Source organism: Tamandua tetradactyla, chromosome 22 (assembly GCF_023851605.1).
Source record: "Tamandua tetradactyla isolate mTamTet1 chromosome 22, mTamTet1.pri, whole genome shotgun sequence".
Lineage (NCBI taxonomy): Eukaryota > Metazoa > Chordata > Mammalia > Pilosa > Myrmecophagidae > Tamandua > Tamandua tetradactyla.
The window spans coordinates 35,644,417-35,656,084 of NC_135348.1; the positions used below are offsets into that span (position 1 = coordinate 35,644,417).

Sequence of the window (11,668 nt, forward strand, 5' to 3'; positions counted from 1 at the left end):
GCAGGTATAGGTGCAGGTTGGGGATGCTATGCTGGTGCCTGTGAGCATAGCTGCTCAGTAGCAGGGAGGATGTGGCTGTGCAGGTGCATGGATCTGGGGGCAGAGCCTGGTGTGTGCTAGTCTAGGGCACAGGGCCCTTTGTGCACATGTCCAGAGCTCAGGGCAGCAGGTTGGTGTTGTACCTGCATGGGCTGGGGGCAGATGTGGCTCAGCTGTGCAGGTCAGTGATTACCCAGAGCTGAGGGGCATGACTGGGGGCCTTGTACATGTGCAGATCTGGTTGGACTGTAAACTGATGTATGTGTGCAGAGCTCAGGGTGGACAGTATGGTGTTACATGACTATATGGGCTAGGAGTGGGAGTAGCTTGGTATGGAGGTAAGTACACACAATCTTTATGCACTGGCAACCATCTGTCGGGGACAGGGATGGGGAGGTAGGACTTGGGAGAGGCAGGGTGAGACTTTGCTTTTGTAGCAGAGGTGGGTAGGACTGGGGCAGGCATGCACATGTTTGGGGTGGGTGTGGGGGGCAGGTATGCACATGGGGGTCAGTGGGGCAAGGACGCTTGGAGCATGGGGGATGCAAGTGGTGGGGTTTAGGTGTGTGGGGTGTGGGGTGAGCCATGGGTCATGGGGCTGCACTGATGAGGGTAGTGTGTTCGAAGAACATGGTCTGGCTTTCTTTTTAGTCCCTATCTCCCCTTCTGTGCACTCTTGAGGACTCCAGGCTTCCATGTTAGGCTGTTTGAACCAGCTGAATGGCAGGTGTCTGGTTCTCTGCTTCTCAGTTCCTCAGCTTTCACAACCAGGAATCCCTATGTGGTGCAGAAAACTCTCCCAGGTCACTTACAACCTGGAATTGCTGTCTCAGTCGCCCTCCCATCGCTTCTGTAGCTGGTCCTTGTAGCAGGGGTAAACTAGATCTAAGCTATTCTGCCATCTTCTGTCCTGAACCTCTGCATTTCTTATGACCTTGTTAAATGGTGTATCCTTTGAGTGCTTCTGTGAAACATAATCATCTGGTAAGATATCCATCCAAACATAATATAATATTAACATTCCCACTTCTTTGAGAAATTCAATCCCTTCTTCTACATTATGATTCATAATTCTCCATTTAAACCTCACTTAGCCTGAGCCAATGTTTTTCCTTGCTTTATTTATTCCAGAGGCTCCTCAGCCAAGCACTGAGTTGTCAATCATTCCTGCTCTGGCAGCCTGTGCCCTTTTGGCTGTTGGCTCCACCCGTAACTCTAGGTCCATATTCCAATGTGGAGCATGGTTTTACTCTATTGGATACCCTCTTCCCAAAGGAAATTTGAAGTACTGCCTTTTGATTCTGAAAGTGATTTTGGACAACTGTTTCTGTCATCTTTGGAGCAAAGCTTTTTTAAAAGCTTGTGCTGATGGAGGTGCCACCTGCTTTTATTATATCACCAAGGGAGAGCAGGAAAGTTTTTTGGCTGAATTCATCAATGGAGATTGTGATTCTATTTGGCCTGAAGTAAGAGAGTACTGCATTATTAAGGGTTGAAAGCTGATTTCAAATCCTGATCAAGACCACACTGACTCTGGGCCTTCAATTGGCCCAAAAGAAGAAAAAAGAAAAAGACCTACAGGTTGATATGAGTATCACACTGGGAGGACTTGGCGGATGTTTTGACTAGGTTTCTGGCATCTGTGAATACGCTGTGGGAGGTGACCAGTATCATTCCTTTGAAAAATTTATTTTAAGATGCATCTCTCATCTATTTGCTCCAACCGCAAATCATGTGCTGGGTTTTGGAATACTGGTCAGTACTTCTAAAATCTGCAATGAATTTGGGGTAGTGATGATGGCAACTGCTCAGCTGTCCTCTGGACTGGACCATTAAAGACTAATGTATTGACAGGCACTGATAAGTGCTCCTCAGCCTTACCTCATCGCCAATAATTTATTGCTCAGTAAGAACAATTCTCTTGCATTTACCAGAATCTACATTTACCCTGGAAACCAGCTAATTTTAAAAATGATAGTGTTTAGATAATCCAGGAAACGTTATAAATGACAGATCTCAATGTTATAGTGAGACACAAAATGATTATTTGTTAGGAAAGTAAATAAGTGCTATTGTTTTCAGTTGGAAACTAATGTGAATCATCACATCACAAAGGTCAATACTGATTATTCTTTATTGTGTTATTAATCATTCTTTTTATCTTAGAAATTTTAGTTTTAATCTCAAAGGTGATAAAACTCCTTGGAGTTTTGCACATCACTGGTCCCTGCTGCCCATCCTTAAATGCTTTTAACAACAAGGGGTACTTAGGAATGTCTTTTAATATTATATTTCTCCAAATGATTTATATTACTTTTTACTGAAAAAAAAAAGATTCCTTCCAGATTGGGATGTTAAAACTACGCTATTTCACACTGGCCTAATAATGTATCTGGCATTATCTTTCAAAAAATAAATCAAGTCATTGACCTAACTTTAAATTTAAGAAGAGGTAATTGGGTAAGTTATAGGTGAAGGAAGAAATGACATGAAAGATAAATGATAACTCTCAATGTCCATCCGACTAACATATTAACGCCCAAACTCAATTCTTGAAGTAAATGCCCTAAAAGTTAGTAGAAAGACAGATCAAAACTGTTCCCACCGTAATTAGAACCTAAACTGAAGAAGTTGTGCAGAAGAAACTTAATCACAAAAATTCATTTTTTCTGGCATACTTCAGGCTGAAAAAAATTTGGTTCATAGAACCAGTTTTATTTGAAAACCAGAAAATAATTTGGCAATCTATATGGATAAATGGACAATTTTAATAACAAACCTAATACTGATCATTAAGCTTTTTATTATACTGTGTTCTTGTCCCAGTCCTGTCGTTTACCTAAGTTTCCCGAACCCCTTATCTCATATGTAAAGTGGAAGGGTTTGGAGTGATTTACCTGAGGTTCCTTCCCACATTCAAACTGTAAATACTGGCACTTGGCAGTTGTAAGGCCAACAGTGCACATGGTGACTGCCACCGCCAGGCTAAACAACCTGGCCCATTGAGTATATTTAGGTTTCTTTTACAGTGGGGCCATCTTGATTAAATGCTTTACTATATGTATTTACTAAACCAAATATTACCATGCAAACAATGATTTAAACACGAGCCTGCCCAACATGTCTTATGTTCACATGATCCCTGGGTTGCTGTAAGGAAAGGAACCGGCAGCTGTTCTCTTCATGGTGTTAACAACTTTGATTATGAAGGGACATTGTGAGGCCTAGACTGCAAATAAAAATGAAAAGGGAATCAGTCGAACTAGCGTGCAATTCTGAAGTTATGCATCAGGAAAAAAATTAATTTTATGCAAATACGTGAGATTGAAATCTGGGTGCCAAATAAAAATATTTAGCTATCAAAAAAGCCATTTTGAGAGAAAGTTTATACCACTTCCTGATGTAATGCCCAGGATGTTAAATTCAATATTCTAAGGGAGTTATCAAAAATCACTACGCACTCCCTTATCTAACTTAAAGTTTCGGCCTTTTTGAGTACACATTTTCAGAATTCAACCCCGTGTGTACTCTCCCAGCCTCTGCATGTGCATATTACGAGTGGTATGGTCACTCTTTCCCCTTGTAAAGTCCAAACCATCCTCAGTTTGATTAAGTTGTAACTTAACCCTAGTTATAGGTCTACTAGCCAGGAAGGGATCTAAAGTATATATTAAGGAATGAAACATGTAGTCTTTGAAAAGAGAAAACTCTGCATCAAGTAAATAAAAAGATGTTAGTTTTCTTTCTTTGTTTTTACTAGAGCAATTGTAGGTTTACAGAAAAATCATGCAGAAAGTATAGTATTTCCATACACTACCCCCCAAACACACAGTTTCCCTATTATTAATGTTTGCATTAGTGTGGTACTTATAATTGATGAAACAATACTATTATAATTAAACTATTAACTATATTCCATAGTTTACATAGTTTACATTAGGACTCAGTCTTTGTGCACAGTTCTAAATTTGTTGCTGTCATTATTTATATTCTGTGGACAAACGACATAAATTTCCCTCTTTAACGACTTTCAAATGAATAACAATTCAATAGTAGTCTCCAATGTTGTGCTACCATCATCACAATCTATTACCAAAAATTTTATATTATCTCAAACAGGATCTCTGTACAATCGAGCCTTAACTCCCTGTTTCCTGTTCCCGCCCAGCTCCTAGTAAACTATTCTTTTTGACTCTATAAATTTGCATATTCTAATCATTTCATGTAAGTGGGAATGCTGGGTTTTAGGGAGCAGGAGTCAGGTGCTTCTGCAGACTTAGGAAGTTTCGGAGAATCTGAGGATTCAATGTTGTCTGGCATTTCAACTCAGATGTCCCTCTTCCATAGGTCAGAATTCAATCATTTCCCAGGGTCCTGGCACTGGCTAACTGACTACTTTCCTGTTCTTTGGATTAAATTCTAAGGCTGGTCTTCATCTTCACTCCTCCCAGACCGCACTGCAGATGATGATTTTTGTATGTTGCAAATGAGATCCTCTGCCTTTCACATTTGTCTTTCAATATGTGCTTACTCCTTCTCAGCTTTTACATGCAGTTTTCTAGAATATCAATCAAATTAAGCATAACAACTCAATTCCATTGTTCGTAGTTACTATACCCTGCACCCAGGTTCTCAAACTTTCAGCTAATGTAGCTCCTCCAATTCACCAGTGATATATATATATATATATATATTTTTTTTTTTTTTTTTTTTTTGCATGGGCAGGCCCTGGGAATCGAATCCAGGTCTCTGGCATGGCAGGCAACAACTCTGCCACTGAGCCACCATCACACCAGCCTAGTGATAAAAATTTTAGCAGTTATTCTACCAATGAGTTGAGGTTCTATGTCCAGCTGGGTGATGCATGATGCAGCTCCAACTTCTAGCCTCAATTACTGCTTTCTTGGACTACTCCCATCACAGGTTTAACCCTGCCAGAAAGCAGACTCAATGAAATGAAGCTTAGCATACTACACACTAGATGCATTCTAAGGAAAGCTCTGGAATCAATACCTGTGGAAGTGAGAAGGAAGCAGGATTGGGTAAAAGGAGAGGCCACTCTCCAATGCTGATCCAATGACAGCTCTACCTAAACACAGAGGAAGTAATGGAACTGCAACATCTTTCAGAATTGTTCCAGTTTGAGTTGAACTTTCAAGAACAATCAGTCATTGGTTATAGGCTGCCCCCAAAAAGGAAGGTGACCGTGAATGAGGTGGCTTTCTTTCACTGAGGCAGTGCCTGGGGAGACCGAGCCCCTTTGTCAGCATTGCTCTTAGCAGATAGTTTAACAAATATTGATTGAAATTGGATCTTGGTGGCACATCACAGAGTCACCACAGGCTACATATTTAGCATTTGTGAAATTAAAGTAGAAATGGGGAAGAACAGAGCTATCACATCATTAAAATATTGTATAATTTAAAAAGTGATTTGAATAACTCTATAAGTATAACCCAGCTTGTATATTAAATGAATACTATTATCATCTCCATGTCCTGGGACAGTGGGAATGGAGAGTAATTGCAGCAAAATATATGAATTGGAAGGTAAACTTGGCCACATTTTTAGCTGTTTGGTCTTAAGCACATCCCTTAAACTTCTCTGAGCATCACTTTCCCTTTCTGTAAATGGTGCAGAAGTATCTGTACATGATTTTTTTTTAATAGACCACATGCCTTTGAAAGTATCTATAATAGAATTTACAATACTGTAATTTTTTGATACTTTTGAAAGAAAATAAGCAATATTTTCAACACAATATACTAAAGGATATTTTAATGGGCAATTTGTCTATCATAAAACATTTTTATTATGTTTTATGTTAACTATGTATAAAACATATTTTATTATGTTTTATATTAAACTATATAAATTATTTACACATAGTTTTTTCCTTTGAAAATTATATACTATGATTGTATTAATTAAGCAGTGTGTGTCTTCCCCCAGAAAAGCATACACATACAAACATACACACCAAAGATAAAGATGATAATTTTAATATGTATGAACACTGTTAGACATTGCCATGTTTTTCTCATTATGTAAAAATTACTTATTTGGGGCAGGCAACGGTGGCTCAGTGGCAGAGTTCTTACCTGCCATCCCAGAGACCCGGGTTCCATTCCTGGTGCCTGTCCACACACAAAAAATAAATAAATACATATTTAAAAATAAATATTTCTTATACCCATCAAACACTTCTTCTCCTTTACTCCTAATTCACTCTGAATTTCTTTTCAGATAAATTTATGTTAATTACTTTTAATAGCTACCATGGTGTTAGATTTTACACTAGATTTCATGTTCAATATCTCTTGTGTTCACATTGTATCACCCATATACAATGGGTGGTAGATAAAAGAATAAAAATGAAAAAATAAGACAAATTCTTAAAAAAGCAATCAGTCTAACATCATGAGAATCAGTAAAGACCCCGAGTAATGATACTGACGCAATTAAGGACACAGAAATAACAGACACAGAAAGGCAGTGTTAACAAGAAACAGATAATCATCATTTGATTAATCTCTACTTCCCCACCATCCTATATGACCAATAAAGACCAGAAAAAAATATGATTTTGTATATTTTTAAGTCTCCAAAATTGTCTGTCTGGCACATTATTGGTACTCAAGAAAAATATCTTGAAAACGAATAAATGATTAAATTAATAAACTGAGCCAGAAACTAAGAGTAATATGTTAGAAGTCCATACATAAAACTGGAGAGGTTAACTGCAATGCCTAGATATTGCCAGAGGAGGGAAGCAAAAGGTAACAGAGCAGCAAAAGATACCCCTAAGTGAGCCTTCAAAAAAGGGCAGTTACTGAGGTGGCAAGTTGTGTTCAATTAGGATAGTTTGTGTGACAGGGCCACACAAGAGTCAAGAGAGAAGTTACTTCCAAGAGCCAAGCCAAGCCCTTAGTCAGAGCCAAAGGGCATTGTTTAAACCTGGAAGAAGAAAGTCAAGATAAAAGATGCTGAGAGCAGGCATACATCAGGCTACCAAACAGGGAATAACACGTTTTTAGAAATGTAGTTAGTTGGAAAACCTGACAGTCCTCATGTAGCTCCGTGAGTCTTTCCAAACCTTTTGGTTTGGTCTTGGGACTAAGATCTCTGTCTCTTAAAGTGACAGATGCCCAGGGCCAACTCTGGTGATTATCTAACATAGAGTTTGTGATTTCATTTTAATAAGTTGTTAAATATGGACTAATATAAAAGTTAAGGAATACCCCTTGAATAGAGATTCAAAAAACTGGGCATAAAGAAAGGATATAGTAAGTGCTAAGCAATCAAAACCAATGATGACGTTTTAGACAAAAAATCTGAAATGATAGGCAGTTTCACCTAAAGTCCTTATCTCTACTAGCTGTGCCTAAATGGACTTAATGGAGTCACTATGATTTACCAGAGTAGTGGCAACTGGGAATAAAGAAATTGGGTTTATAGACAATTTATTCCAGCTCACACACGGAACTTTATTGACATAACTATATTGTTCAGTATTTCAGATGTTAGCTTCAATACCCACGTGCCATCAAAGTACAGACTTTTTCTGTAATAGAATTTCAAAACACAGTTTAAACTTGCTATAAATATATTGAGTACATGGCGAAGCCCATGCAATTAGAAAAACTGCAGATTTTTGATACAGTCTCCTTGCCAACTCAGGAGATACTTTTTCCATTCCGTCTGGCGGCAGCCATCAGGTAAGCCAAGATGGATGCCTGTAAGTACATGCAGGAGCTATGGAGGAAGAAGCAGTCTGATGTGATGTGCTTCCTTCTGAGGGTCCGCTGCTGGCAGTACAGCCAGATCTCTGCGCTCCACAGGGCCCCCCGTCCCACCACGCCGGATAAAGCACACAGACTGGGATACAAGGCCAAGCAAGGTTATGTCATCTATAGGATTCGAGTGCGCCGTAGTGGCTGCAAGTGCCCAGTTCCTAAGAGGGCAGCCTATGGCAAGCCTGCCCATCACGGTGTAACCACCTGAAGTTTGCAAGACGCCTTCAGTCTGCTGCTGAGGAGTGAGCTGGACACCACTGCGGGCCGCTGAGCATCCTGAATTCTTACTGGGTTGGTGGAGATCCCACCTACAAATTCTTTGAGGTTATCCTCATGGATCCATTCCATAAAACTATCAGAAGAAATCCTGACACCCAGGGGACCACCAAGCCTGTTCACAAACACAGGGAGATGCATGCGCTGACCTCTGCTGGCCACAAGAGCTGAGGCCTTGGAAAGGGCCACAGGTTTCCACCATACTGTTGGTTGTTCTCGCCCTGCAGCTTGGGGGAGGCGCAACTCTCTCCAGCTGCATTGTTATCGCTAATAGAAGTAATGTTTGTGAAATTCATACCTAATAAACAATTTAGAACAGTCATGTCTACTTAAAAGTATTCTTTGTTTAAACACTAGTTGTCTGCAGATTGTTTGATGAATATATATATTGTCAAATTATTAAAGTTAAAGTACAATGTTTGCAGACTATAAAGTGATGGTGTATCTTGTTTCTAATAAGATAAACAATTTTGTTTTTGCATAATGTTATTAGGGAGTTATATGTCAGTGTTTTAAAATGCCATTTGTTGCGTGGTATAGGTGTAAAACAAATTCTTAAAAGAAGAGCAAAAACAAAAAAAAGGAGATGCTTTTAATGGCAGGACACGAACAAAATTGTTCACGATATTGCATCACATATCCCTGAAGCTTTACTACAAACACAAACATAGATGTAATTTGAGTTTATCACTTCAATTTGGACCGGGATTTAAACTTTGCTAAATTTGAACTTCCCAAAGTAGATTTTGACTTTAGATAAATCACATAGCCTCAGCTAGTGTAACTTTCCACATCTTAAATTAGAATATTTGAACTGCATCATAGATTCTTCAATTGGAAGTTTAGTAGAAGATGCAAAAATGAGAACTCTGTATGAGCAGAAGTTATTTTGACCATTTTCCTTATACCTGTTCAATTGTGATCAACTTTCAGAGAAGGAAAATCAATGCTTAAAGGGGCTACTTGTAACTTACTTGTGCACAAGTAAAAGCAATATTAATTTATTTGTGCAAAGGCAAAGGTGCTGAGGAAAAATGAGTTAAGGGACACACTTTAATGAGAGATTCGAGAAAGCGGGCCAACAGTTAATACCCTATTTTAAATAACCGTGTGTATCCAAAGTATACTTTTTCCACAACCTGGACTGTGTAGTCCAATTGGAATAGAAGATGTTCTGACACAATCTCCTGAATTTAATTTGCTTTTTAAAAGTTTAAAGCAGGAGGAAGAATTGAATGTGACTTTTTCATTTGGATTGCAAATAAAGACAATACTAAAAACATGTTTGAAATGTGATTTAGGGAGTCACATCTCATTAATGGTCAGGTAGCTCTTACCAAATCAAATCTTTCACAACATAAGTATTATAACTTGAAAAAAAGATCCTAGTTTCTACAGTCAGATCAAAAGTAGGCAGAAAATGAATGGGTATCAACATTCACAGAAGGAAGGAGACTGGTTAAGTTTCCTATTTTACAGTGTTTAGTTTTGAGAACAGCCAGGCTCTACTCTTTCTTATGCAATGAAGCTAAAATTGATGATGAAAAAAAGTCTCCATGTGGTAGTTAGATTTAGGTGTCAACTTGGCTAGGTGAAGGTACTTAGTTCTATGCTGTGGATATGAGCCAAAGGCATGTGAACCTCATCTGTCCTTCATAACATTTGCAGTTGGCTAGGAGGCGTGCCTACTGCAATGAATGATGTTTGATTTAATTGGCTGGTGCTTAAATGAGAGAGCTCAGCATAGCACAGCTCAAGCAGCTCAGCATACCTCATCTCAGCACTCACAGCTCAGTCCAGGCCTTTGGAGGTACAGAAAGAAATCACCCCAGGGAAAGTTGCTGGGACCCAGAGACCTGGAGAGAAGGCCAGCAGAGATCACCCTGTGCCTTCTCACGTAAGAAAGAACCTCAGTTGAAAGTTAGCTGCCTTTCCTCTGAAGAACTAATGAAATAAACCCCCTTTTATTAAAAGCCAATCCGTCTCTGGTGTATTGCATCCTGGCAGCTAGTGAACTAGAACACTGTGGCATTGCTGACTGGAAGAAGCAGAGACAGGCTATGTAGCCCCAACAGCCACGAGAAAGTAAGAGTGACTCTGAGAAATAAGATCTCTAGAAAGACAGAGTCCCATATTCAGTGTAAATTGTAATCAGATTTCTGATTGATCCAAGCACCATGCTAAAGCTGCCAGAATGTGATACACCAGAAATGTATTGGCTTTTACAAAGGGAATATATTAAGCTTCAAGTTTTCATTTCTAAGACCATAAAACTGTCTAAACTAGGGCATCAAGAGAAGGATACCTTGACTCTGAAGAAAAGCTGATGGTGCCCAGGATTTCCCTGTCACATGGGAAGGCGTATGGTGATGTCCGCTGTCCTTCTCTCCCAGCTTCTCGTTTCAGTTGACTCTCTCAGCTCCTGTTTCCTGTGGCTTTCTCCCTAAGCACCTGTGGGTCCTCACTTAGCTTCTTTACGGCAGACTCTGGTTTCCTTTCTTAGCTTAGCTCTCCAAATGTCTGCATCTGGTTTCATGTCTCTGCTCTCTATGTAGCCTCTGAGCTTTCTCTATGTTATCAGCCTTTTATTCCCTTCATAAAGGACTCCAGTAAAATGATTAAGACTGACCTTGAATTGGATGGGTCACACCTCCATGGGAACAACCTAATCAAAAGGTCACATTCACAATGGGTGGGTCACATCTCCATGGAAACAACATAATCAAAAGGTCACACTCAACAATGGGTGTGCTCCCACAAGACTGGATTAGAAGAACATGGCTTTTCCGGGGCACATAACAGGTGAAAACCAGGGAGATTCTAAACAGACTAGAGATGGCTAAGATAACTGAACTTCAGAACAATAAAACGGAATTTGGAGTCTCTATAGTGTGTGTACCACAATGTCCGAGATACAACCTAAATTTACTCAGCATATACATAAATAAGATAAAATCATCCATAGTAAAGCCAAAGAAAGTCAATGAGGAAAAATCTTGAGTTGTCTGAAATTATGGTATAACACAATGTTTTAAAAAACTATTATTATTCTGCACTAGGATATAAAGGAAATATTTTCATAGTGAATGTAAAGATAGGAAATCTATGAAGATAAATAAAAAGTGTATTAAAATGAAATTTTATATGTAAAAGATACAATATCTGGCATTAAAATGAAAACTAAATGAATTTAACAGATTATAACATACAAAAGAATCAATGAGTGTATTTAAAAATAGAGCATTTCGGTTTATCTGATTTTGAAGAAGAGAGATAAAATCCATTCTAGAAAAATGAATGGAACCTCAGAGACCAGCGGAAATATTATGGAAAGTCTGATATACATGTTATTAATGTATTAAAGTATAAAGAAGAAAATAAATTGCTTGCAAAATAAAGCCTGAATAATCATGAAATAAAATTTCCCAAATTTGATGAAAAAAAGAAAGTTACTTGTTTAAGAATTGCCAACTTGAAACAAAATGAAAAAAATAGAATAAGAAAAAGGAAAGTATAATCACATCACAGCCAAACTGATTAAAATAAATATAAAGAGT

The 11,668-nt window shown here is 38.6% G+C and overlaps 1 long non-coding RNA gene and 2 pseudogenes across 1 annotated transcript; 2 read left to right on the forward strand and 1 right to left on the reverse strand.

The window, feature by feature from the left end:
* The first annotated feature begins 371 nt into the window (after nt 1-371).
* LOC143666134 (thiamine pyrophosphokinase 1 pseudogene) lies at nt 372-1,934 on the forward strand (annotated as a pseudogene).
* Nucleotides 1,935-3,129: 1,195 nt separating this feature from the next.
* Nucleotides 3,130-10,799, reverse strand: LOC143666104 (uncharacterized). The gene is made up of 3 exons (XR_013167395.1): nt 10,741-10,799; nt 6,141-6,176; nt 3,130-3,268 (listed from the first exon to the last, which is right to left on the reverse strand). It is a non-coding gene; the product is annotated as an uncharacterized LOC143666104 (long non-coding RNA).
* On the forward strand, nt 7,751-8,382 carry LOC143666103 (large ribosomal subunit protein eL15 pseudogene; annotated as a pseudogene).
* Nucleotides 10,800-11,668: the final 869 nt, after the last annotated feature.